Here is a 27,954-nt window from a genome sequence, read left to right on the forward strand (position 1 = left end):
TACCCCTTAACCATCCCCACTTCCCCCTTGCCACCCAACTGCAGGACTTGAAGTCTGAAAAGCTGAGTTCTAGTCCTCAGACAGGAACTAACTTCCTCTGTGACTTTAGACAAGTGTCTTCACCTCTCTGGGCTTCATCCTCCTAAAATCTGTTTGTAATGGAGTCTTACTAAATGCTCTTGGAGGCCTAGCCCATCCCTTTCTGTAATCACCACATACCCTTTGCTTACATGGAGGGTGGTCTGAAGGTCTCTCTCTGGGGAAGAAGTACAGGTGGCCTCCCTGGCCATGTGCCTCACAGGTATGTACCTGTGCACACGTGCGATGTGGGGAAAACACCAACTGATGGCCTGACAAGCATTCACTCTCACATCCATGGTGCAGTCACTGCAGCCTGGAACAAAGAGAAAACGCAGTTCTCACCTTTCGAGGACTGTGATCTGAAATCGGATGGCACATCTTCTCATGTGAAATGTGAACTTGATTCCCTCTCCATCTTTTCATTTGTCTTTCTCTTTATGTTTTTCCATTCTCAGGCTTTTTGAAAGGCAGAGGAAAGACCATTTCAGTGGAGGTTAGAAGGTATGAGTAGTAATACAGGGAGATAGAAAAAGACGAAGAAGAACTGTGACAAATAAGCATTGTGCCTCTAGACTCCACAGGACTAAGCTCTGGTCTCTGCTGGGCCACTGTGTGACTTTAGACCCAGCGCCTGCACTCTCTGGGCATGCACTGAACAGGAGGGCTTGAATGAGGTTTCCTTTAGCCAAAACATTCTAAAATTATGAGGTTACACAATTGAGGCATGGAGGAGAGAGAACCAGCCCTTGGGTGATGCTTACCATGAATGAACAATCTAAAAAGTCCCTGAGGGTGAGCATCACTTTATTTTTAATAACTAAAATAAGAAGTCATTCTTCTCTTGGCTCATTCAAAATGTATTTGTCTAGTGCCAATGAGTTTCAAACTTCCAAAGCGGCTGCCTGTCATAGGTGGGGTCTTTGTGGATGGGTCGCATGCCGCACTAAATGTTATGGAATTACCAGAGCAGCCTGGCACATGAGCATTTCCTGATGCCATCAATGAGGTTTCTGAGAAGTGGTTTGCTCATGTCGCATGGCTAACTTGTGGCCCAGCCCTACAGAGGACCATTACTTCCTGCTCTCCGTGAAGCTGGGCCAGTCTTTACCCTGTGGATCGGCCAGGTTTACTCAGCAGGCCCTCGTCCTCTCTGACTTGGGGATGGGGAGAGTGAAGAGCTAGTAACCTTCTCCCAACCTTTATGCATCCTGGTAGATCTGCGGCTAGGCAAAATGTGCTTCCCTCTGGAACCTGCTTCTCCGGAACACAGCTCCTAGGTGGCAGTATTTGTGAAGGGATCTACACAGCTTGCTGTGTACACTGCCTGAAGGGGCACCACTGGCGTGCACTCTGTCTGGAGGCCCCATGGTTCTGCTGTGTGCCCCCCTCACCTCTCTGGTAACGATGCTCAGGGAATTTCAGGGTCCACCTTGCTGTCCTGGGACAGAGTCCTGGTGGTGATCTGGAGGTCCAGGGCACAGAGGAAGCAGAATGCTTTTTATCTGTGTCTAGATTTCTCCTTTTTCCTCCTACTGGTAGCCCCAGCAGAAGCCACCTGGAACTTAGCTCTCCAATTCACACATTGAAAGACACTTTGAGGGGTCACCTGGATTCCTTCCCCCAACCCAGGGAGAAGATCCAGACTCATTCAATGACCACAGCCTCTGAGGGCAGAGGAGGACAAGCTGCTGCCCTCGGGTGGCCTGGACTTCCCACTCCGAGCGAGTGGCTACAGCTGCAGCAGGCTCTGCAGTCCTCTTTGCATTTACATGCTCTTCCCTCTTCCCCTCAGCAGGGGCTGTGGCCGCCTCTATCAGGGTCAGAGAGTCCTCTGGCTCCCCTTGCAGAGGCAAGAGAAAGAGGATCACAGCATTTTCATGCTCTGGAGCAACAGTGACCTGTATATCTGGAGGCTCTGGAGAGCTATTTTGTCAAAACTGAGCAAGCATGCCACCAGTTCCTTCATCCGGCAACATTTTTTGAGCACCTACTATGTGCCAGCCATTTTCCCCATGCTGAAAATGCACTTGGTCACAGCAGGAGGCCTCTGTGTATTGTGAACTCATGAATGAGACCCAGCCCCGGGAGGTGCGTACCCATGTGCTCCTGTCAATCTGGCTGATAGTGCGTGGCAAAACTCAGAGCAGCAATCTCCTGGCCTTCCTCCTCTGCCCCAGTTAATTAGGGAGAATAGTGCTGTGACCTACTCACAGTGGTGAACAAGAGAAGGTTTGGGGGACTTCGAGTGCCTTAGAGAAAGAAGCACAAAGTGTTTCCTGCAATTGCAGCAGGAAAGGCAACTATGACGGCTTGAGCCCAGTTAAGAGCAGACACCTCAGATAAAGAAATGGGATGCTGTCTTCCCAGGGAGAGAGAAGCCTATGCCTCAGCTGGTCAGGAGAATACAGGCTTGCTGCAAGTTGGTTCTGCCCAGTGTGGGCTGCTAGGGAGGTTGGGCAGTTCAGAGACATGGAGCCCCACGGTCACTGTGTCTCCTGGGAACACAAACCTGGCTCCTAGCACGAGAAGCAGCAATGGAGAAGGGAGAACTCTGTGGCTGCAGGTGCTCTGTGACTCTGCCCTCCGAGGAGCCCACGGTTGGCCTGGGAGCCTTTGCCTCGTAGAGCCTCACCCTAACATTGAGGTCATCTCCAAGCTACCGAGTGAAAGAAGTATACCCCAATGCAAGCAGCGTTAGCACCCAGCATTTGCATTCTGTGCATGGCTGCTCTTCCCATCATCGGGGGCTGAACTGCTCAGGTTCATGGACACCCACCTCGCAGCTCCCTGCTAGGGCCTAGGACAGTGCTGGTGCCTAGCCAAGTCCATTTCTGTTGCATTGAATTGAAATGAATTAGGGGCTGAGGGGAAAAAAAAAAAGAAAAAGGCTTGTGATTTGTCCCATGGAAACTCTTGTTATTCTTGCCAAAATCTTTGAAAAAGAGAAGCAGAGTGTGCACATTTTTTAAGGGTTACAGTCTTGTTTTTTTTTTTTTTACATCTCAGACTTTTCACATCAGGCCTAAGAGGAACAGGCTAATGGGTATCTTGGAGGGCTGGATGAAAGGTAGCGGAAGTCATGGCCATCCCCTCTGCAGGGCAGGAACCAGAGCAACAGAAGTAACAGAGAAATAGAAGAGCCTGGACATGTGCTGGTCTTTAGGGGAATCAGGAGATGGAGGAACAGTGTGGCCCCTCCTCTTATGCTCTGGTCATGGGATGCAGTGGCCTGTGGTCAGCACGTGGCAGGCACTTCTTCATCTGGCCCTGCCTTTTTTCCTCGGCTCTAGAATGGGGAATAAGCCACCACTCTTTGTAGATTTGTTGTGAGAATGCAATGAGAAGTTGTGACAGTCAACAAAGTTCTTTACATGTGTTGATCCATCCTGGAGCTTCACTACCTTTTCCACACTGCCAGGGTTTGCTCATTTTCCAAAGCCCTAGTGTCCTTATAATTGGTGGTCCCGTGGGGGGAACTGCAGGAACTATGAAGCCAGCTCACCCTGTGCCAGAGCCCTGGTTTGGTCATGCACCAGCTATGTAACTGTGGGCAAGTTTACCACTTATTACAAGTTAACGTGTTAACTTGTAATCATCATACTCACTTTGCAGAAGTGCCTGGAGGACCATCTGAGCAGAGACATGTAGGCAAGCACCCAGGACAGGTTGGCGGGACTGACCTGTATCTCACATACACTCGTGGGCATGCACTGAGGCCCTCCTCTTGTTTCAACTCTTCAGGCCTGCTTCTTCAGGCAGTTTTTGGGTTAGGAACATTTACCTTCCTCATTTTGCGGAGCAGGGTGCAAGCCTGTCTTTCCAAAAGGTGACGTTGCCTGGGTCAGAACACGCAGAGCGCTGGGAGCCCTTAGTTTGGGCGTCCCCACTGCAGGGACAGCCAAGGAAGTGAGGACGACTCCTGTTTCAATCTTCACACCCTGGGTGAGGATACGGAACTTGCATTTTATGCCTTTTCTCTACTTGGTACCTCAGTGGCGACCTCTGAGTTAGAGGTATCACAACAGGGCCAGTTAGTTTCTGTTCATCGGGAAGCCCAAGGTGCCTTTGGAGCCCGGGTGGCAGAACTGACTGGCGTTGGCTGAATCCATGGGTCGCCTCTGTCCTCTAGTGGCGAGAGAGGGAAAGGCATTGGCCACTCTGGGCCAGGCTTGCCAACCAGATTCAATTGCCTTTGAGTGATGGTGTGTATTTGGTCACCTGGAAACCTAGCAGCACCAGGCAGCACAAACCCAAGCAAGGCCAACACACAGAAGTCATCACACAACACATTCCAGGCCTGGGGTAGAGGGTTTCACTCACCTGTTTATTTGTTCATTCATTTATTCATTCAACAAATATTTATGAAGTGTCTGCTACGTGTGGGCATGGCTCTAGGAAGTAGATCAAGACAGTGATCAAAACAGGCAATGAGGGAGTGACGTCATTGGCAAGATGGCAGAAAAGGACTTTTCAGCACTTGCCCCTTCACTGAAACATGAATTTGAACAACAATCTGTGCACGAAAATACCTTCAGAAGAGCTCAGGAATCTGGGTGATAGATTACAGTACCTGATTAGTCAGTGTGGCGATTCCTCAGGGATCTAGAACTAGAAATACCATTTGACCCAGCCATCCCATTACTGGGTATATACCCAAAGGACTATAAATCATGCTGCTGTAAAGACACACGCACACGTATGTTTCTTGAGGCACTATTCACAATAGCAAAGACTTGGAACCAACCCAAATGTCCAACAATGATAGACTGGATTAAGAAAATGTGGCACATATACACCATGGAATACTATGCAGCCATAAAAATGATGAGTTCATGTCCTTTGTAGGGACATGGATGAAATTGGAAATCATCATTCTCAGTAATCTATCACAAGGACAAAAACCCAAACACTGCATGTTCTCACTCATAGGTGGGAATTGAACAATGAGTACACATGGACACAGGAAAGGGAACATCACACTCTGGGGACTGTTGTGGGGTGGGGGGAGGGGGGAGGGATAGCATTAGGAGATATACCTAATGCTAAATGACGAGTTAATGGGTGCAGCACACCAGCATGGCACATGTATTCATATGTAACTAACCTGCACATTGTGCACATGTACCCTAAAACTTAAAGTGAAATAATAATAATAAAATAAAATGAAATAAAATAAAAAAGAAAAGACACATTGAAGGCAGTAGGAAGGACAGCTTCAGATTACCTGTGTCCTCACACCCCCAAGCCTATGCAGGGCATCACCGAGAGATACCTTCTACGTGGAGGAAAGAGAGCGAAGTGACCGCCAGTTTCACTGTGGACCCTAGTGCTAGGCTGGCCCTTATGAATCCAGGATCCTGGAGTCTAATAATGTTAACAGAAAAACATTAAACAGATTAAATTTAATAGAGTTTAATTGAGCAAATAACAAAAATTCATGAATCGGTCAGTCCTCAGACCAAATAGGTTCAGAGAACTCCAGGCTGCAACATGGTCAGGTAGCATTTATGGACAGAAAATGGAAGGGAGGTGCAGAGACCAGTTGATGGGTTATGGCTTCATTTGTCTTATTTGAGCATGTTCTTATCAGTTGGCCCCCTGCAACTGACTGAAGCTCAGCTGCTGAGACTGGCTGAGACTCAGTTATCTGTTATAAAATTATACTCCTAAGTTAGGCTTGCAGTTAGTTTCCATCCTATGTTAGGTTGAAGTTAATTAAAGAGGGACTCAAAGTGCAGAGGCATTGTCAGACCAAATTTAATTTAATTTAACAATAGAGTGGTTAAGCGTATTTGGGGGGGAAAAAGATCCAACTATATGCTGCCTAAAAGAGAGTCACCTCAGCTTTAAAGATACATATAGGTTGAAAGTGAAGAGATGGAAAAAGATATTCCATACAAATGGTAACCAAAAAGGGGAGTGGGGTGGTTATTCTAAAATCAGATAAATTAGATTTTAAGTGAAAAACTGTCACAAGAAATAAAAAAGTTTTATCCTACGTATAATGATAAAGGGATAAACTCATCAAAAGCATATAACAATGATAAATACGTATGCACCCAACATTAGAGCACCTAAGTACATAAAGAAAATATTTTAAAAATTAAAGGGGGAAATAGACAGAAATACAATAATAGTAGGAGACTTCCATACTTCACTTTCAACAATGAATAGATCTTCCAGATGGAAAGTCAGTAGGAAACAGTGGACTTGGACAACACTATAGACCAAATGGACCTAACAGGCATATACAGAACATTCCATCCAACAGCAGCAGAATTATGCACACACAGAGAGCATTATGCAGAATAGAGGGAGACATCACACTACCTGATTTCAAAATATTCTACAAAGCAATAGTAATCATGACAGTATAATACTGGCATGAAAATAGACATATAGACAAATGGAACAGAATAGAGAACCCAGAAATAAATCTATTCATTTTCGGTCAATTGCTCTTTGACAAAGTTGCCAAGAATATACAAGGTGGGAAATATATTCTTTTCAATAAAGTGTGTGGGAACAACTGGATATTCACATGCAGAAGAATAAAACTGAACCATTTTCTCACACCATATAAAAAATCAACTCAAAATGCATTAAAAACATAAAAGTAAGATGTGAAACTACTAGAAGAAAACATAGAGAAAAAGCTTTTTGACATTCATCTGGGCAATGATTTTTTGGATATGACCAGAAAAGCACAGGCAACAAAAGCAAAAATAAATGGAATTGCATAAAACTAAAAGGCTTCTGGGCTTGGCACAGTGGCTCACACCTGTAATCCCAGCACTTTGGGAGGCCTAGGTGGGTGTATCACCTGAGGTTAGGAGTTCGAGACCAGCCTGGCCAACATGGTGAAATGCCGTCTCTACTAAAAATAAAAAAATTAGCTGGGCCTCGTGGCAGGTGCCTGTAATCCCTGCTACTTGGGAGGCTGAGGCAGGAGAATTGCTTGAACCCAGGAGACAGAGGTTGCAGTGAGCTGAGATTGCGCCATTGCACCCTAGCCTGGGTGACAAGATCGAAACTCCATCAAAACAAACAAACAAAAAAGCTTCTGTAAAGCAAATAAATAATTGACAGATTGAAAGAGACACCTATAAAGTGGGAGAAAATATTTTCAAACCATACATCTGACAAGAAGTTAATATTCAGGCTATATCAGAAACTCAACTTAAGGCTGAGTGCAGTGGCTCATGCCTGTAAACCCAATACTTTTGGAGGCTTAGGAGGATGGATTCCTTGAGTGCAGGTGTCTGAGATCAGCCTGGGCAACATGGTGAAACCCCATCTCTACAAAAAATACAAAAATTAGCTGGGCATGGTGGTGCATGTCTGTAGTCCCAGCTACTTGAAAGGATGAGGTGGGAGGATCACTTGAGCCCAGGAGGCAGAGGCTACAGTGAGCCAAGTTCAATCCACTGCACTCCAGCCTGGGTGACAGAGTGAGACTGTCAAAAAAACAAAACAAAACAAAAACAAAAAACAAAAAACAAAACAAAAACAAAAAAGCAAAAACAAACAAACAAACAAAAAACCCACAACCCCCCCAAAAGAAACAACTCAACTCAATAGCAAGAAAACAAATGATCTGATTAAGAAAATAGGCAAAGTACTTGAATAGATATCTTTCAAAAGGAGACACACAAATGGCCAAGAGATACACAAAAAAATGCTCACTATCACTTATCATGAGAGAAATGCAAATCAAAATTACAATGGGATGTTACCTTACACCTTACACCTTAGAAAGGCTATGATAAAAAAGACAACTACCCTGGCCAACATGGTGAAACCACACCTCTACTAAAAATACAAAAGTTAGCTGGGCTTGGTGGCACGTGCCTGTAATCCCAGCTACCTGGGAGGCTGAGGCAGGAGAATTGCTTGAACCCGGGAGGTGGAGGTTACAGTGAGCTGAGATCGCACCACTGCATTCCAGCCTGGGTGACAGAGCGAGACTCCATCTCAAAAAAAAAAAAAGAAAAAAAAGAAAAAAAACTAAATATTGGCTGAGATGTGGAAAAAAGGAAACCCTTAAACACTGTTGGTGAGAATGCAAATTAGTACAATCGTTATGAAAGACAATATGAAAGTTTCTCCACAAATTAAAAAGAGGACTACCATATAATCCAGAAAACCCTCTTCTGGGTTTATGTCCAAAGGAAATGAAATCAGTATGTCAAAGAGACATCTGTATTCGTGTGTTCATTGCATTATTCACAATAGCTAAGATATGGAACCTAAGTGCCCATCAACAGACGAATGGATAAAGAAAATATGGTATGCATATGTATGTGTGTGAGGGTAAACATATATGTGTGTGTGTGGTCACACACACACTGAAATATATTTCAGCCTTAAAAAGGAAGGACATGCTACAACATGAATTAAACTTGAGGTCATTATGCTAAGTGAAATAAGCCAGTCACAAAAAGACAAATACTGTGTGATTCCACCTACATAAAGTACCTAGCCTAGTCAAATTCATACAGACAGAAAACAGAATGCTAAAGGGCTGAAGAAAGGAGGGCATAAGGAATTATATTTTAATGAGTATAATGTTTTAGTTTTAGTTATGCAGGATTAATAAATTTTGGAGATCTAATGTATAGCATAGTTACTATAGTAATAATACTGCATTGTATACTTGAAATTTACTAAGAGAGTAGATCTTAAATGTTCTCACCACACACACACAAAAGTGACTATGTGAGGTGATGACTATGTTAATTAGTTTCATTGTGTTAATCATTTCACCATGTATACATGTATCAAAACATCACATTGTATACTTTAAATATATACAATTTTTATTTGTCAATTATCCCTCAATAAAGCTGGAAAAATGCTCATAAAGCCACCCCTCTCCCATAAAAATTACACTTAGGCAAGTTTATCCAGTCATGGGATTTTCATTCTAGTGCATATTTCCTGACACAGGTGGGGAGTTAACAACACTAGCCAATCATGTAATCTGCGACCTTTCATGTTTGGACTTTCCTGAAATGGCCCCAACAATTAAATGGCGTAATATAACAGGAGGAGCCCTGAACAGACAGTAGGTTAGACTGGGTTTGAAATCCTGTTCCTCCATTTACTAGCCAGGTGACCTTGGGCATATCATTGAAAGTCCATGTTTGGCCTGTTCCCTTCTAGCAGTGTGCCAGGACCTCATGGATCAGTGATGGATTAGACTCTGTGGCTCCTCCCCACTCAAATTGTGGGATAGTAGCATCTACCTGACCACAGCTGTGGATGTTGACATGCCTTTCACCTGGCATTGGGAAAAAAGGGTCAGACTCTTTTTGCCTTATTATAAAAAGAAGGAAATAGGTTCACAAAAATAATTTGATATATTTATTCTGTTTTACCATATGCCAGTGTTTCCATTATCTGTTACTGTGTAACAAACCGCCCCAGAACTTGGCAACTTAAAGCAACACTGTCTTATTATTTCTCATCATTTTTGTGTGTTGACTGGGCTGGACAGGGCAGGTTTTCTGCTGCAAGATTTCTGTTAGGGCTTGGATGGCCAGAATAGTTTCTTCACTCCCATGCCTGGCATCTCTGCTGGGATGGCAGGACCAGCTGGGGCCTGACCAGGCATCGTTCTCTCTTTGTGGTGTCTCCAGCAGGGTAACTGAACTTTAACAGGATGGCTCTCAGCCTCAAGAGCTCCGCAAGAGTCTAAGCCACTACATGCAAGTGCTCATCAAAACTCTGATTGCATTATGCTTGCTAATGTCTCATTCACCAAAGGAAGTCACATGGTTAAGCCCACGGCCAATGTGGGCAGGAACCATATGAGAGTATGAATAGTGGGAAGCATGTCCATTGGGGGACACTGGGATGACATACTACAGTGGCCAGACAGGGTGCTGATGTGAGGGGCCCTTTGTAAAGCAGTGTGGTTGTGTCCCTGTAGATCCAGGAGTCAGGATGCATTTTGCTGCTGCTGTCTTACCAAAAAATTACTTTTAATTGGGACATCTTAATGTTCCCATAATCTCGTCTAATAAGGAATAATAAAACAAGAGGTCAGAGGAGTCTTTCTTGACCTGAGTACAGGCTCTAAGAGCTGGTCAAACATCCCTTCCCACCCAGTTGCAGGGAGACACGCCCTCAGTAGTTCACTACTTTACCACTCTAAATGGGAACCATCCCAGCAGGGAGGCTGCACACAAAAGGAGCACCACAAAATTCCTCTTGTGTTTCTCCTTTCCTATGCATAATTAGTGGAGAAAGGCAGCATCGTGGGGGTGAGACACGTTGGCCCTAGGACTTTGTGATGGTGAGCACATTAGATTTTCAGGTCATTTGGCTCTAGACACATTCTCCAAAAAATAATTTTCAGCCATCAAGTCTTGGTGTTCTATTTTTATCTCCAGTGCAGAGGTTTGGGCTTAATCACACTCCTCAAGTTACTAAACTGACCTTGTCTTGTTTCATGTGTGTATGTATGTGTGTACGTATGTATATATGCATGCATGTATGTATTATTCTTTTTGATTCCCTTTTCCATGCCTCACCCCATAGATAAACTTTCTGCGGTGTTTAATATATATCTTTTTATTTGTATGCATTCTTCCCAACTGTGTATTATGCTTTTGTATGCATGCATGTTTAATTTTCATATATGGCATAATCAATTGCTAAAGTTATGCAAAATTGATCACGCTATCAATTTAACTTTTTTTTTTTTTTACCTTTTCCTTTCCAACTGTGGATTTTAGGCCCATCTACATTACTGTGTGTTCTCCAAGTTTGTTGCTTCATGGTGTGCACCACCCCCAATGCTGTTCTCCATTCTGCCACATTACCTGGCCATCCTCCCACTGCAGAGCCTCCCCTCCCTGTCCCACAAATGTCCCTGCTGGGAACATCCTCAGCAGACCTCCAGAGAATTTCTCTGGGCTCTATGAGCAAGAGCAAAATGAGTGTGCAGAGGATGTGGGTCACAAATGTGAGTAGGTAGTGCCAGAGAGCTTTTCTGACTGGAAGCCCTGGTCTCTGCCCTCAGTAGCAGTGCCAAAGGACAGACCTTCTCTTCCCAGCCCAGCCCTGGCATTAGCCACAAGAAGATGAAGATGCAGGCCCTGCTTGCAAGGATCCTGTGACATTATTCCACCTCGAATCCCTAACCTCTGTGGACGGGTTTTCTGGCTTCGTCCCGGGCAGTCTGACCAAGCCCTGGCATTCCCAAGCCACATCCACCTGCCTTGGCATCCTGTCCCCAGCCACCCTGCCTTCCTCGGATGTGGCCAACAGACATGTGTCGTGGCGAATGTGCCAGAGCAACTGGGAGCTACTCAGAGAGGAACTCAATGAAGATGAGATCATTTTACCTCCCCCACAGTTCCCCAGCAAATCTCAGCGCTGAGCCTCTGTGCCAACTCCAGAGAGAGAGCACTTGTTGGTAACTAACTGCTTTGTTTACCATTCACAGTGGCTCTGAAAAGCCCACCTCTTGGGTGGCAGATATGGAGTGAACAATGTTACTGTGATGAAGTGACACAGTGACAGCCTGGAGGTCATGCAACCTACAGAACCTAGAGCGGGACCCTGTTCTAGATACTTCATTTCACAGGCAACCTAGAGAACCTAGAGCGGGACCCTGTTCTAGATACTTCATTTCACGGGTAACCTAGAGAACCTAGAGCGGGACCCTGTTCTAGATACTTCATTTCACGGGCAACCTAGAGAACCTAGAGCGGGACCCTGTTCTAGATACTTCATTTCACGGGCAACCTAGAGAACCTAGAGCGGGACCCTGTTCTAGATACTTCATTTCACAGGTAACCTAGAGAACCTAGAGCGGGACCCTGTTCTAGATACTTCATTTCACGGGTAACCTAGAGAACCTAGAGCGGGACCCTGTTCTAGATACTTCATTTCACGGGCAACCTAGAGAACCTAGAGCGGGACCCTGTTCTAGATACTTCATTTCACGGGTAACCTAGAGAACCTAGAGCGGGACCCTGTTCTAGATACTTCATTTCACGGGCAACCTAGAGAACCTAGAGCGGGACCCTGTTCTAGATACTTCATTTCACGGGCAACCTAGAGAACCTAGAGCGGGACCCTGTTCTAGATACTTCATTTCACAGGCAACCTAGAGAACCTAGAGCGGGACCCTGTTCTAGATACTTCATTTCACAGGTAACCTAGAGAACCTAGAGAAGGACCCTGTTCTAGATACTTCATTTCACAGGTAAAGACACTGAGACCCAGAAAAATGATCTTCCTTGTTATGTAATGAAAGGCCAAGCTGGTGCCAGAGTCTAGGAGCCCCATTGCTCTGGCCCATCCTCCTTTCCTATCCCTGCCCCAGTTTCCTTCCCACCAGTTGATGCTGCAGGGGCCCTCAACTCCACAGATAAGCCTAAACTTTGCCCCAAGACATTGAACTTCTTCCCTTCCTAGACTGGTCTTGTGAAATATTCAGAAACAGGAAATTGGCTTTATTGATGACTTTCCTTCCCTTCCCAATTCAGTTCAGGAAACAATAAACTGAAACAAGAATAAATAAAATAAATAGGGAAGAGAAGACAATAATAATCAGAACTATTTCTTGACTGTGAAAAGACTGTAATGAAATAAGGAAATAAGATCCCTTAAGAATTCTATTGGCCAGGCACAGTGGCTGCTCACACCTACAATGCCAGCACTTTGGGAGACAGAGTCCAGCACATTGCTTGAATGCAGGAGTTTGAGACCAGCCTGAGCAACAGGGCAAAACTCTGTTTCCAAAAAAAAAAAAAAAAAAATTAGCCTCAGTTATTCGGGAGGCTGAGGTGGGAGGGTCACCTGGGCCTGGGGGGTCAAGACTGCAGTGAGCTGAGATCACGCCACTGCACCTCCAGCCAGGGTGACACGGGGAAATCCTGTCTCAAAACAAAAACAAAAACAAAAACAAACAAACAAAAAAGGATTCGACCAGTGGGTGTTTTCCCCTATTTTCTAGATGGAGAAGCAGAATCGAAGAGGCACTCAGGAAATGACTGGAGAAATATGACCAATGATATAGCAAATATATCTACAATTACAGGAGTCACTAAAGCAGGTTTTACTCCTTTGTAAATGTCTCTTCCTTGTAGCTCAAAGCATCAGTTCCTAATGGCATATGCCTTTCTTCTTTCATCTAATATACCATGAGAATAATAACAGTAGTCATTTCAGAAATACCGAATTACATTTATGCAATACTGTAAAATTTACAAAGTTGAGCATAGGAATTCATGCTTGAAAAAATATTAATTCTGGACAAGTGATTAGTCAGGTAGGATGACAGGATTTGGAAATGAGGGAGTGAGTATTGGTCATAAATGAACAAATATCTCATTGGGCATGTTGGCAGTCCTGCTCTTGGAGAAAAGCTGCCATTCCACACTGCAATACTCTGGAATGCCTCAGAACCTTCCTTTGCAAATTAGAACAGGGATAGAGGGAAGGGTCATTCAGAATTTGGAGCTAATTAGATCATCTAGCCAATAGGAGAAATGTTAGAAAGAACAGACACTTTTGTTGTAATCCTAACTTGCATCATGCACTGGTTTTGTGAACAGGCCGAAAGAACTCCTTGAAGGGAGCATGACACAAACCTCAGTGGAAGCTATTTAGCTCTGTTCCCAGGACCGTGCCAACAGCCTAGTGCCAGCGAAAACTGTCTCTGTCCCCACAAGTCCAGCACTTGGCAGGCGCCACCTGACCCTCTGCCTTGAGTTCAGAAAAGATGTTTTTAATTCACATACTGTAAAATTCACCTGTTTAAATTGTACGATTCAGTGGCTTTAGTATATTAACAGAGTTATAAGACTATCATCATTATCTAATTCCAGAACCTTTTTATCACCTCAAGAAAACCTCATACCCATTGGCAATCACGGCTAATTCCCTTCCTTCTGCCCTCTGGGCCCTGGCAACCACTCATCTTTTTGTGTCTACAGATTTTCCTATTCTGGACATTTCATATAGAGTCATGCAATATGTTGTTTTGTGCGTGTGGCTTCTTTCCTTTAATGTCTTACAGTTTATTCATGTTGTAGCTTATGTCAGTACTTCATTCTTTTCTACAACTGAGTAATAGTCCATTGTATGCATATAGCACCTTTTGTTTACCTCTTCATCTGTTCATGCTTTCAGAAGGATCTTGGTACTAGTCTGAGCTGAACTTGAAAGCTATAGACAATGAGTTTTTTTTCCATCTCCTAACATAGTAAAAATTAGTGTTTTAGGAAGATTACTGTGGTGGGCCCATAAAGACCAGATCTACGGTGAGGCAGAGATGGAGGATGATGAAATTTGGAGCCTCATTCTATTAAATTGGAGAGAAAATCAAGGTCACCAAGGGAATCTTTGTGCAAGAAGCAGACTCATTCTCATTCTCTCTCTCCTCTCTCTCTCTCTCTCCCATCTGTCTCCAGTTCTGACCATAAAGCCATAAGGCCACAGGCTTTTAAGAGTGGCTATCCTGGGGTTGAGGGCCCAGTGGTGGTTTCAACCTTCTCTCATATTTCTCCTGGCAGCTCTGTTGAAAATCAGCTGACCACACTCCTTCCTGGAACATGCATCGCTGAGAATTGCCTCTTGCACAATTATCTGCCAAACCCCGTTGTTAATGAAATGAATGATTTAGTTATCCTTGTTAGTAATGGCCCACACTGCACAAAGACCCATTATTGCATCCATGAGGCTGGCAGGAGTGCCGGCCAAGGCACCTGTGAGCGATTCTTACAATTAGCTCTCTTATCAGCTTGATTGGAGAGGAGAAGGCTGCCAGTGGCCACAGGGGTGCAGCCTGTCCCCTGCATGGTCCCCACGATGCATCAAGAGCTGGGAGCATCTAGGGGCAAAATAAGAAATGAGGCCAGGACTGAGCTCTTCATTTGCCAGTTTTGACCTGCAAAGCCTGGGGCTGCTTCCCCCTAGCACAGGGGACGGACAGCCCGAAGGACTGTGGGGACATGCATCATGTCAGGTTTCCTTGGGTCCAGGGAGCAGCTTGGCTGACCGGCAGATGAGGTACCTTGAAGCATATTGGGGTATCCTATTAATAAAACACCTCTCCCCATCACACACCATGGCACAGCTCCTCCCCCTCCCTCAAGTCCTCTGCCAAAGAGAACATCTTTACTTTGCTGGTAATACTGGGTTTTTGCTCCCCTCCCTCCTCGCTCCCCATTAGTGGCTGTACAGTACTGCTCCTTCGTTTCCTGTTAGGCCCAATCTTCCTCTAGTGCTCATTCCTGCTGCTTTTCAAGGGAAGGGAGAACACGAGCAAGAAAAGTAGACAGCAATGGGCATGACTGGAGCAAGTAGGACTGATCAAGGTAAATAGAGACATAAACAGAGAAAGTAATTTGAAGGACATTGTGTTAACACACACAAGAATGTGTACACACACACACACACACTTGCACATACACATTTCATCTTGTCTTCTGGACGATGACATTCAGGAATAAGTTCTTCAGTTTGGGAAATAGCTGCCCAGAGCTGTGACTGAGAAATGTGTTTCAGCTTAAAGAGACTAGACTAACACGTGGTTAAGGGACTCTTGCGAAATGAGCAGAACCAAGCGTGCACTGAGTGTGCACAGAGGCAGGTATTAGAGGCTGTGTAACAGGGTGGGTGGTCTGTGCATTGACCTGGCTTCACTCCTTTGACTGGTTGTGACTCTGCATAAGCCATTCAATCCACAGCAAAAGATAGATGCTTGAAAACTGCTTTCATACATACAGATTTATTCATGTTGACAACCTCTGCATGCCACTCAGTAAAAATTTCCAGGCTACTTACAATAATAGTGAAACAGAAGGATAAACTAAATTATGTCAGAGGAATATACTATGTAAAAAATATAATAAAATTAAAGATGAGATTAGCACCTGAAAATCTCTCTATTATGACTTGAGGGCCTACTAATTTGGCCCTGAGAGGTGTGGCCCTTCCTAATTTTGACAGTGAGAAATATATAGCCCTGGGTGCTGATATAGAGGACCTGTAGAGGCAGAGGGCAGTGCCCTGGATAACGCCCCTCCAGTGGAGAAAGAAAAGACCCCATTATGACTGCTACATCCCTCTCGGAAGATGGCAGGGGAGGCCAGCACTCCCGCCAGTACACACCAAAGTATCGTGGCCCAAATTATCCAGCTTCATCATCACTGTCTATACCAGTCATGTTCAATGACTTATAAAAAGCAGTGATACTCTTCTAGTCCAGTAAAATCTTGCACAAGCACAGAGAAAACAGGGCGGGTGGGTCATTGTTTCAGAGGGGGAAGGGCTGACCATTTTCTTAGGGCCTCTCTTTCCCCACGCAGAGAGTGGTGAGGCCTGATGAGGCACCTTTGCTCTGAATCCCAAGCATCTGAAAACCCCTTGTCCCATCTAGGTGAAAGGATGGATATCAGAAAGGAAAGGGGGAGGGAGGGAAGAAATAGAGGAATGAAGGGAGGGAGGTAAGAATGTTGGTTTTCATTGCCACTTGCACAGGATTCTTGTGGGAGCCAGTAGGGAAGTTGCTATTTTGAATCGGATAAATTGGGGCTTCCTCTTCTTGTTCATCAAGACCACTCTTTGGCTCATTTCATCCCAATAAAACAAACCACGACACACTACGAGACTGAAGAGACCGTACAGTGCACTTTTAAGTGTCTGGGCTCCAAACCAAACTGCCTGGGTTTGAATCCTGGCCCTGCTACTTATCACTGTGTGATACTGGGCAAGTTACTTAACCTCTCTGTGCCTGTTTTCTCATCTGCAGAAATAGGTGCTGATAGTACCTACCTCATGGGAGTATTGTGAGGAGAAAATGTGTTAGCATGGGTACGATGTTTAGAATGGCATTTGCCACATGGTCTGGGAATAAATGTCAGCCGTCATTATGTTGTGGGTATATAAATACACTACTCCTTGCAATGTCAGTTTTTGCCCACACAATTTCCAGTCCTCTGCCCTCAGGTGAGCCAGCCTGTCTCATCTCAGGGCCTCATGGTGGCTTAGCTCACCCAGCAGTGGGAGCAGGTGGCTGAGCTGCAGTCAGGGTTCTGTGAACGCGGTGGGTTGAGGAGGGAAAGGAACGAGGTTTGGAGTCCTTTTGTTGTTTTGCTTGGGTCAGAAGGAATCTGTGGTAGCATGCAGTCATTATCTTATTTTACAACTGCAGGATGTTGGTAGACAAACTTCTCCCTAATCTATATGATCTATAAGCCCAAACAGCCTTTAATAGGGGGCGGTCACAGGTCAGTGGCCTCCTCCTTCACAGCAGCTATGTGATGTGGCTGAGCTCTGAGAAAGAGCACTTGGCTGTGGTGCAACTGGCCTAGAATTCATAGCCCCATTCTCTTGATCTGAGTTGCTTCTGGGGGATGAGCGTGGCGCCACAGAGTCTCAGGTGCTATATAGGGGACTTCCCAAGAGTTGCCCGTATCAGTTGTAAGGTGCTGTCTACATGAGGGGATGGTTTTATGAAGACACAAGGGAGAGTTACCAGCAGAGTGATGGCCAAAGCTTTGAGCTAGATGGTTTTCATCTTCCTGAAACATCACCCTAGGGTTTTCCTGATGTTTCCATCAATCTGTTAAGTGCAGTGTGTGGTCGTGTCCCTCAGGGACTTTCCCATTTACTCTGGAAGACCAAACTTATAGGCTACACTCTGGGTGCAGAGAGTGCTAGTCCTGTGGGGAGTTGGGAAAAAGGAGTGGGAGGCTTTGTGGCCGAGGAGGGGCTTCAGGGCAGCAAGGATGACGGCTGGGTTTGAACAGTCAGTGGAGAAGGAAGTGTGGAAAGGCCAGAGAAGTAGACATGGATGTGTGCATGCCAGAGAGGGCAGGCAGGCAGGGTTCATGGAGGGGGCAGAAGCAGCACATTGACCTCTGCTTCTGCCAGAAGATCAGAGGGGATATCGGGGGGGTGGTCTGGCCAGAGTAAGGGCAGCCTTGAAGCCCCAGTGGAATAATTTTGACTTGATTCTATGGAAAATGACATACGACAGTGTAGGAGGGCTTGTCTTCTAACTGAAACCAGCTGGGAATCTTTCCCAGTAGAGTCAAGGGCAGGGCAGAGCGAGGGCCTTTGGCAGCATGTGCAAATGTACACGCATGTAACCATTGCGTGTGGCCCACCATGCTTCTAAACCTACCTTTACCTCCCCTAGTTCTTCAAATCTCTTAACCCTCTTGTCTGTGAGCATCAGCAATCCGGGGCTGACACAGACAACACCACAGTGTGCCATCTTGCCAGAAGGAGAAACTGAGGCACTCTATTCTAAAGAGGCTGGTTCTAGGACCTGCCCTTGAATCACTGTGGAGTAAGACCCAGAGTGTGGGCTGCCAGGCCCCTTCCTTCAGGGATCTGGCTTCTAAAGTTGGTTCTTTTCCTGTATCTCATAAAGAGGGAAAGGATGGGCCTAAGAAAGGTTATTTGAACGAATGGCCATTGTAATTGCCTCCTATCAGGCACAGGTGGATAGAGGCAGGTGGGGGGAAGAGGGCTGCCTGGATCTGGGATTCCCAATCCCCCATACTCCTTGGCCTATTGTTGAGGGGGAGCTAGAGGAGGGGTGCGGACTTAGCAGGTTAAGAAAGATAAACGCTTACTCTTTAACAGTGGGAAAGAGGGACGGAAGAGTAAGATTGAAATCTGAGGCAAGAGGAGTGGCCTAACTTGGTGGAGGCAGGAGAGGCGCGTGTTCTCTACATGCCCGTCCAAGTCCCTGGTAGGTTCGTCCTTGCTCTGAGGGAAGAGTGTGGGCCACAGGCCATGCGGACACTCTGAGGATGTGGGTGCTGCCCATCTTGAAGTTTCTCCCCACCCCTCTCCGGAGCTGCTACCATTGTCCTTTGCCCTCGGAGTGCTCTCCTCCCACCCCCGCCGCCTCTTGTTCTCTTTCTCCCTTGAGCCATTAGAATGGCAGGGAGCCCAGCCAGGGCCTGGACGGCGGCCTCAGCTCCCTGTTCTCAATAATTGTGTGTGGGTGCATGTGTGCACGTGTACGTGTGAGTGCCTGTGTGTGTGCATTGTGTGTAGGGGCTGGGGCTGGGGTCGACAACAGATCAGAGCACAGGAGTAGAGCGCTTCTGGGAGGGTGGGGTCACCCGTGAGTCACGTCCTGCACCCTGGAGCCCAGAGGACCCTTCGCTCAAACCCACCACCAGCTGGCAACACCGGACCAGCCGGAGCCGCTTTCTTCGCCGCCCAGAGGAGCCTGGGAGAAGCCAGAGGTGTAAGTCAAGCTGTGGAGGGACTGGGTGTGGCTGAGCCCCGTGACAAGTGGGAGGAGCCAGGGATGCTTGGGAGGGGAGGCACTGTGCGCGAGAGAGGAGGGAAGGGGGAAGCGTTCGTGCCTCTCTGCCCCCTGTCCCCCTCTTGCTGCATACTAGCCACATCCATGTCTCTTGTACCCTGCAATCTGGAGGCCACTGCCAGAAGTGGGAAATCCCAAGTACAGCAGCAAAAGGTATGAGGATTGGCACAAAGTTGTGGCCAATGGAGGCTCCCCAAAGTGCATGGAAGGTTGTGGTCCAGTGTCTAAAGGCAGGAGTGCTGGGGCAACCCCATAGCTGGGGGTCCTATGGGAGAGACTGAGGAACTTCGGTTTGTGGACTCTCAGTCAACTGTGTTACTGAGGAGGGGAAAGGGAAGTAGATGAGTTGGTGGTTTGAACAAGACCCAAATCTTGCTTCTACTTATAGGTGCTCACAATGGCCAGTGCCCTGGAAAAGCTCTGGAATAAATACACCTGGGCCTTAGAAAGCAGAGGCAGGAGACAATGCCATCCAGTGGGAGCTTTCATTTGTTTCCTCAGCCAGCCTCTGTGTCAGGCTTTTTGGGAACAAGGGCTGGATGAACAAGACCTTGGGAGTTCCTGTGGGGAGGGACTGGGGGTGAATGGGCAGTGTGGCTGGCCCGGTGATCACTTCTCCTCTGCTTGTCTAGGCTTGAGGATGGATTCTTGGCTCCTGGTGCATTGCCACTCCCTGCCACCCTCCTCCTTGTCTTCTGTCTTCTCCTGGTGGCTTCAGGCCTTGCTTCGTGTCCCAACAGGAGCCTCTGGGGCTGGCACAGCCCTCACTGCCTACAACCTGGGCCTGGTGGTTCTCCTAGGGTGCCTCTGGGAGGTAAGGCTGGTGGGCTGGGGTTCCTGGAGAGTTCTAGGATCTTTTTTTGGAGGGCTGACCAAGGGATAATTAGAACCATGATATTCCTACATAGAAAATTGAAAAGCCTTCTTGATGGGGTCACATGCAGGAGCTGGGATTCTGTGCCATCGCTGGCTGCTCAATCCCTGTTGCAAACTTTCACTCTTCATTTCCTCACATGAGAGAGTACAGGTCAGTGGCAAGCCAGAGTGGAATTCCTTATCCCTCCCACCTCATGTGGATCCCCAGTCTCCTGTTTCTACCTGGGCTCTGTTCATCTCTGCCTGGTTTTCTGATCCCCAAATCTGGTATTCCTTTCAGACCTTGCAAACAGTCATTCAGCAGGTGTATATCAAATATATTCTTCGTGCCAGGCTGTGTTTGGCCTGCAGAATCCCTGTTGGATAAGGACCCCCTGCCCTCCAGAGGCTCACAGTCTAGAGGGGAGACAGGTGTGGACACAGGCAGTTGCAATGCAGTGTGTGTTGAGTGGGCAACAGAGAGGATGTATCATGCACCAGGGGCAGGCAGGATGAGGCAGCAACCCAGTCTCTGGTCCAGGGGTAAGGATGTCAGGAAAAGCTTTTCACAGGTGGTAATGATCATCACAGATATGTTTCCATGTTGATTACAGGCGAGGAATTGGTGTCGGCACTTTATGAGGATCGGCTCATCTAATCCTCATGATAGCACTGTTTGAGGCACAGAGAGGTTAAATAACTTAGCAGGTGGCAAGGCACAGAGGCAGAGTGCAAACCAGGCACCCTGACTGAACAGCTTGCAGCCTCCTCCTCCATCTCTTCCGCCTGTTGGTGAGTTAGCAGGGAGGAGACAGAAGAAGCAGGTCCGGACAGCCCCACCTCTTCCAACTCCTCTACGTCTCTTCCTTTCTTATTGCTGAGCTACAGTGCATCCTCCACCCTACTGACAATAATCTACCCCAAGCACAGGGAGGATGGTGCCACTGCCTGCTAGGAGCCTCTGATGCTTCCCATCCCGCAGAGGCTGAGGCTGAACCCCCTTCATGGACACATGAAGCCCTCTAGAGTCCTCTCTAGCCTTGTCTTCCACTCCGCCTCGTCTCCCTCTATATGCTCTCAGCAGCCTTGCACACCACCCTCATCCAGCACAGGCCTGCTCGCCAGCCCACACAGCCATGCTCAGCAAGTCCTCAGGCCTGGGCACATCACTGATTTTCTGCCAGAATTGCTCTTGTCCCCCAATCTCCTGACAAATTCCTGCACATCCTTTAGATTCAGGTCAGTTGTCGCCTCACAGGAAGCGGTCCCTGACTCCTCTACGGCCAGGTTATTTGTTTCCTTGCTTAGCCATTCCCAGCTCTGGGTACAGTCCTGGACTTTCTGAGGTGGGCTGGAGCCACTCCACCCGCGGGTGAGCACCAGGTGTGGGTCTCCCCGCAACTTCATGTTCAGTGACTTTGTGCGAAGTAACTTGAAGTCCCTCCACCGTGGTGGCAGTATTTACACCATAGGAATTGACAAACCCTGCAGACACCTCCCCCACCTTAGGAGCCTATTAAGGATATACTGACCCCCCACTGACTGTGTCTTTCTCCAACTGTGTCACCACTTTCGTATGTGTCTTTCTCCCCTCCCAAATGGCAAGTACTTCAAAGGCAGGGCCTCTGTCTTAATTATCCGTTTAAAGACAGACCGAGCATACTGTCTGGTAGCACATGAGGGCTGCCAATAACTCATGAGACGTGAGGCATGCCCTAGAGAATTTGTCACTTAATTATGGCAACCAGGCATTCTCCTGCCAACCCAATCCCTTGAAAACTCTGCCACGCCCACAGTCAGCTTCCTGCTCAGAAACCTCAGTAGGCCCTTTTGCATATATGGCCAGAATGCCACGTCCCCCAAGGTAGGGATTTGTATCTGTTTGGTTTTATCAATGAGATCCAGTGCTCAGAACAGTGCCCAGCATGGAGAAATGCTTTGTACCTTTCAACACATTATTGTCAAATAAATCAATAAATGATAAAATTCAAGCTCCTTACAACAGCCTTCAAGACCCTTTATTCACAATTCTGTCTCTCCATTTCTGTGGCCTGCTTCTCCTTTGGTCAGAGCCTCCGCACCAGTCCCACTAATCTCCTAGTTAGCCCCTCAGGTCCAGGTACCACATACTCTTGTCCTGGCATGAAACTCCCACTCCCTCCCCTCTGTCTGCCCAAAGCCTCCTCATTCTTTGATCCGACTCCTGGAACACCTGCTTTTTTCTACTCTTCCTCTAGCACCAACCTGTAAGGTTAGGATTTTTTCCTACATCCTCAGCCAGGCTTTGAGCTCCTTAGGGCAGGGCTGGCGTATGGACCACCTTGGTGTCTCCAGCACCCATCTCAGGCTTTCATGCATAGCAGGCACCCTGGGTAGGGTTGTAGCCTGTATTTGCCCATATTAAAAAATTAGAGACCAGCAAGATGTATGCAAGTTGCCGCCTCTGATCTCGCCACCCCATGGAGTTTCTTTTTAGCAGTTGTTGACCAAGTGTCAGCAGAGGTTGCATTGGGGTGGTGGTGTTCAGGAGCCCGAGCCAGTTGGGGCTCACCATGGTGGCAGCAGGCTTTATGACTTGGTCTTTTCCTCTTTCCTTTTCCTCTCAGGTCATGGCCACCCCGCTGCTGGCTAACTGCAGCTACTTCTGCCAGCCAGTGGACTACAGATGGAGCAAGGATGGAATGAGGGTATGGCAGGGAGCAGTAAGCAAGCCTGGAGAGGGTTAGGAGGAACAACTTCATAACAATCGGAGGTCAAGGAGGTATCACCTGAGCCTTTTGATGAGAGGCAGGGGACTAGCTAGTTTTGGAGTCAGATAATATCAATTTGGATCTCAGCTCTGCCAGTTACTTGCTGTGTGACTCTGGGTGGCACACCTAACTCTTCTGGGACTCAATTTTCTTATCTATAAAATTGAGACAATAATACCTATTTTATAAAGTGAAATGATTGAAGGAAGACGGAATCAGATAATATATGATAGATAATATGTGAAAGTGTTTAGCACAGGGGCCGGCACACACTGAGCGGTAGGCAGGTGGTAGTGATTTCATCACTGTTAGCTGTTCTCTGTTTCAACTGGAAGCAGAACAAAAGACTCTAGCTGAAGCCTGTCTCCAGGTAGCTAAGGCTTCTCACCAGCTGATATGGATGTTGAGTCACTGGATGTTGGTGATGGGCTCATGTCCTGTGACTCAAAGTATGATCCTTGGGCCGGCAGCATCATCTGGGAGCTTGTTGGAAATGCAGAATCTGTGCTCCATCCCAGGCACACTGATTAAGCATCCTCTTTTCAACGAACAAGATGCCCACATGCTCATTAGATTCCAAGGTTCTGGGCTGGGGCACATTTGAAGAGTCCTTCTGTGGTCACTCCAGTAGCTTCTCCCCTTCTTTCCTGTGCGAACAGGCATCTTCCTGGAGACAGGAAGGTAGGCATTGTGGAATCAGCGGTGCGTAGAACAGTGAGGATTTGGGGCTGAACCCAGCCCAGGTGGGACAAGCCGTGGCACCAGCCGGACTGCAGTCTGATGGAACTTCCCCTTCCTGCCCAGCAGATGGCGAGCGTGTGCTGCTGGTGCCTCTTTCCAAAGGACGTTGAATTGCTTGACAGGTAAGATCCCGGACCCATGGGCTCCTGTATTATATCCGTCAGCCAAATCTGGGGTGGTGTCTGACTCTGCCAGCAAGAATGCTCTCTAGGTTTGCCCAGGCAGCCATGCCAGAGACTAATTTCAGAGTAAAGCCTTGGTCCAGTACCTGGCTGAGGGAGGATGCTCAGCCACTGAGGTAGCATCCCTCTCTGCCGGCTCCCCTGGTCCCTGCTTTCTATCAACAGAAGTAGGAGTAGGCATTTGCCCCATTAGTATCCAGGTTCCAGGTAAAATTAAAATGGAAAATTAAACAAATTTTAAAACTGACATGATATAGCAAGGGTCATCCAACAGCAAAAGCCATCATTCCATGTTAATGAGAAGAAACCTTGCTGGTGAGGCCAGGGGGCTTGTGGGATTAAGCAGGGTGGGGCAAGAGCATAATGTTGGTGTGGTTGGTGATGAAAAGAGGGTACTCTTTCTTCTCAGTCTCTTGCCAAAATGGTCTGAGCAGAGATCACGTGGGAATGTGTTGTGTGGGTGTCCGGATCTTGGGCTGACTGTTCAACACCTGAATTCTTACCCCGGTGGCCTGGGGGGCAAGGATCGGACATTGGAAAGAACCCGGTCTCTGAAGCCAGACTGTTCTGATCCCAGTTTGGCCACCTATTAGTTCTGCGCCTTTGGGCAAGTTACTTAACCTTTCTGTGCCTCCGTTTTTTTTTTTTTTTCCTGAAAAATGGAAGTAGTAGAAGTATAAACTGCACACAATTATGTGGTATTTAAGTGATTATTTTATACACATAAAGTAGAATAGTGTTCTCTTCCCTCCTCTTCCCACCACACAGCCCTGCCCAGCATCTAGAAGACCACATGAAGCTTTCACACTTTCAGACCTTAGATCCTACGAGGGTTTGAATTTCAAAAGCTTCAATTAAAGCACACAGTAGGTCATAAATTGGTGTTTGACTGTTGTTATTTCCCTTTAGTTTTACTCTCTTCTTCAGTAAAACAGGTAGAATTACCGTATCCCACTCTAAGAGGTAGTTGAGGCCCCTGGAGAAGTCTGGAGAAAGGAGACCTCCAGAGTTGATGCCATCTCTTCCTCCTCTCCAGGTGTTCTTTACTTTATGAATGAAGCCGGAGCAGCCTACCTTCCTGCATCTCTACCACCATGGCACCATGCCCTGTGATGGGTGAGCTGGAGTCAAATACGTAGCAGGCAGCCAGGTAAGTGATGCACGCCGTGGACGGCCCTGCTCCAGGCCCTAGTAAGGCAGGTCTGCTGGGCTGGTCGGCTGGGCTGAGTCCCAGCTCAGGAGACCTGCATCCCTGGAATATCATGGCTGGTCTCTAACTTTTCCCTTCTCTGAGGCCATGAGACCAGGCCTCTGCTCCCATTTGTCCCTGTGGCTCCTCAGAGCTCTCGGGCTACCCCTCTCTGGGATGGGGAGGTGGCTGCTGGGAGATGCTCATAGCCATCAGCCCAGAGAACACAAAGGTAGTAGAAACATTCTCATTGAGCATCTCAATAACTCCAGCCCTCCATCATCACGATCTCAGATGGCTCATGCCAGACCTCTGCAGGATAAGGTCTTTCCAGGGATTCTCTGTGGAGATTGCAGAGGTGCTCTCTGCAGCTTGGAGGATTGAAACATCAAAGAGAACTCCCACGCCACAGCTAAGCCCAGCTCCACTTATTTTCCTTTATCCCCCCACACCCCACTCTGCAGCCTTCTTCATAGGGATGCTTAATTCTTTGGTCCATGTCTTCATGTATCTGTATTATGGACTGGCCAGGTTGTGGCCTTCTATGTGGCCCTGCTTCTGGTGGAAATGATATCTTACCACCCTACAGCTGGTAAGGAGATCTTATTGGCTCCAGGGGCCTTGGCTGAACCCTTGGTTCTATTCTTGGCTTGTCACTCTATACCAGTGACTTGGCATCTGCCCATAAACAAGCCCTCTCATCCTTAGATCTTCCTTAGCTTCCTAACTTGCAAGGGCCTCAGTAGCCATCTCATCAGATCCTGGAACCAACCCTAACTCACTGGCACAGTGTGGGACTTTGAGCAAATGGCTTCCATGCTCAGGTCTCAATGTCATTATCTATAAAATGAGGGCCTCAGCCAGATGACCTCTAAGCATTAATATCCTGTGAGTCTGCGATCACCGACTGCACCCTCCAGGTGCCTGGATGTCTTGCAGTTTTGGGAGAACCACTGCCCCCCAGATGGTGATGACAGCCTAAAGTGTCCCATACGGGGCTCTGGATAGACTGAGTTTATCATCAGGGCCACCATGACATGGTTGGATGGGGGAACTGGGGAAACCAGGACCAGAAGAAGGGTCAAGAAGATTCTTGGGATCATGGGGTGGAAAAAACTGACTGCTCTCCCTTCTCTTTCTTCTCATGCTTTCTTTTGCCCAGGGTCAGTTTGTGGCCACTGCTGCCCCCTCTTCCTACAGTCTCCTCACTGAGTGCCCCTTCCCTGTTGGGTTCAACACATCTGTGCTCCTGTAAGCCCTCAGCCTCCTGGTTCTCTTCCTCAACTTCTACCACCAGACACATCTGAGAAGCAAGCAAGAGAGGCTGAACTAGGAGCAGGACCCAGGGACTGAAACCAGCACAGCATCCCCACAGAGAATTGGGTGGAAGGCAGCGTGGCTTCCAGCTTACTGGTGCTGAGCAGATTGCTCTGGGTCTCCATTGGACCCTCTGAAGGAAGGAGGAGGATTGCCTTCTGTCCAGATCTCAGGATCAAACAAATAGGTCCAACTTCCTGTGCTCACTTCAGTTGGAGCACTTCTCATGTGACTTTGTAGCTTTGTGTGCATCTCCTTCCTCTACTAGACCTAAGCCCCTCACGGGAGGGACTCTCTTATTCTTGATGTTCCCCACACCTGGAATTTCAATAAACATCTCAATAAACGTGTGTGTTTGGATCCTTGGATCCCATGACTGCCGTCATAACCTTGGTGAAGAAGAGGGCTGGGAGTAGGAAAGAGGTCAAGGTTCGCTTGATCTCTAACCCTGTGGTGGGAAATTGTGACAGAGAATATTCAAGAGTGGGTGTGGGGTCTGTTTGATTTCAGGTGTAGCTGTGTAAATAGTTAGCTCTGCATATATTTTTGTCTACTCACAACTGCCTGCATGTGTATTCATAGAGTTGTGTGATTCTGTGTATGTGCATGGGGAGTGGGAGAGGGCCATGTGCACATGTCTGAATACTTGTTTTCAAATATACATGCATGTTTCCATTTGGGTTTCTCTCCATTTGTGTTGTTTGCCTGCCTCTTCTGTAAGTCTCTGAAAGTGCCACATTGGCAAATAAAAGCCACTGGGATCAATAATTCTCCTGTCCTGATGGGAGACATGGAAGCCCACTGAGAAATCTCCGAATACATGTTCCACTAAGAGCTTCCAAAAATAAATGGGAAAAAAGGAGAAATGGGGCACACCCATCTTCTTCACAGAGAGGGAAACTGAGGACCAGCAAAGGGGAATATATGACTGAGATACTATGGCAAAAGCAAATATTGGCTGACTGTTCAAACCCAGAATAGGATGGGTTTCTTGAAAGCAGTTTGCCTGGGAGCTGTCTCTATATCTCCAGTATGATGATTTTTCTCCTTTATAATTGCTCTTCGGCTGTTTTTCATCCCTAGGTAAGTTCTAATTTTGCCATGCCTCAATAGTCAAGAAAATTAAAGAATTGCTGAAGGTTATGCAGTGCTATTTGGGGACTGTGTCTCCATCTGGCCTTTTAGTTAATCAACCCAAGGCCAGGCAAGGCTACATCCTGTGGACAGAATACTCAGAGAAAATTCCCTCTAAATTACGCAGGATGTGAGCACATTCCACACCTTTTCCATGCACTGGTTGAGTGCCTTCGGGCGGGCGGTGGGGGGTGGTGAGGTGCTTATTTTAAGGCAAACTTTTATATTTTTTTAAACACAGGAGTAAGGTTTGTTCATTTGCTTAGCAGCCAAGGGAAGGGAAAAATTAGTCACTTCACAGTTTAGCATTAATATTTGCCCAGTTCTTTGTGGCTGCCTCTGCCTGATAAAGCAGCGCAAAGGGAAATGATATGTTCCAGGTCACGTCTG

The 27,954-nt window shown here is 47.0% G+C and overlaps 1 long non-coding RNA gene across 4 annotated transcripts; it reads left to right on the top strand.

The window, feature by feature from the left end:
- Positions 1–519: 519 nt before the first annotated feature.
- Positions 520–27,704, top strand: LOC100986566 (uncharacterized). Of its 4 annotated transcripts, XR_010108885.1 has the most exons (7): positions 16,552–19,315; positions 20,029–20,210; positions 20,866–21,043; positions 22,858–22,938; positions 23,661–23,864; positions 24,961–25,074; positions 26,276–27,704. It is a non-coding gene; the product is annotated as an uncharacterized LOC100986566 (long non-coding RNA). The 4 variants fall into 4 exon arrangements; XR_004665577.3 differs by having other exon boundaries at positions 16,552–20,210; positions 26,276–27,702; XR_010108884.1 differs by lacking the exon at positions 20,866–21,043 and having other exon boundaries at positions 520–20,210; positions 22,858–23,012; positions 26,276–27,703.
- Positions 27,705–27,954: the final 250 nt, after the last annotated feature.

Source organism: Pan paniscus, chromosome 10 (assembly GCF_029289425.2).
Source record: "Pan paniscus chromosome 10, NHGRI_mPanPan1-v2.0_pri, whole genome shotgun sequence".
In the NCBI taxonomy this organism is placed as follows: domain Eukaryota; kingdom Metazoa; phylum Chordata; class Mammalia; order Primates; family Hominidae; genus Pan; species Pan paniscus.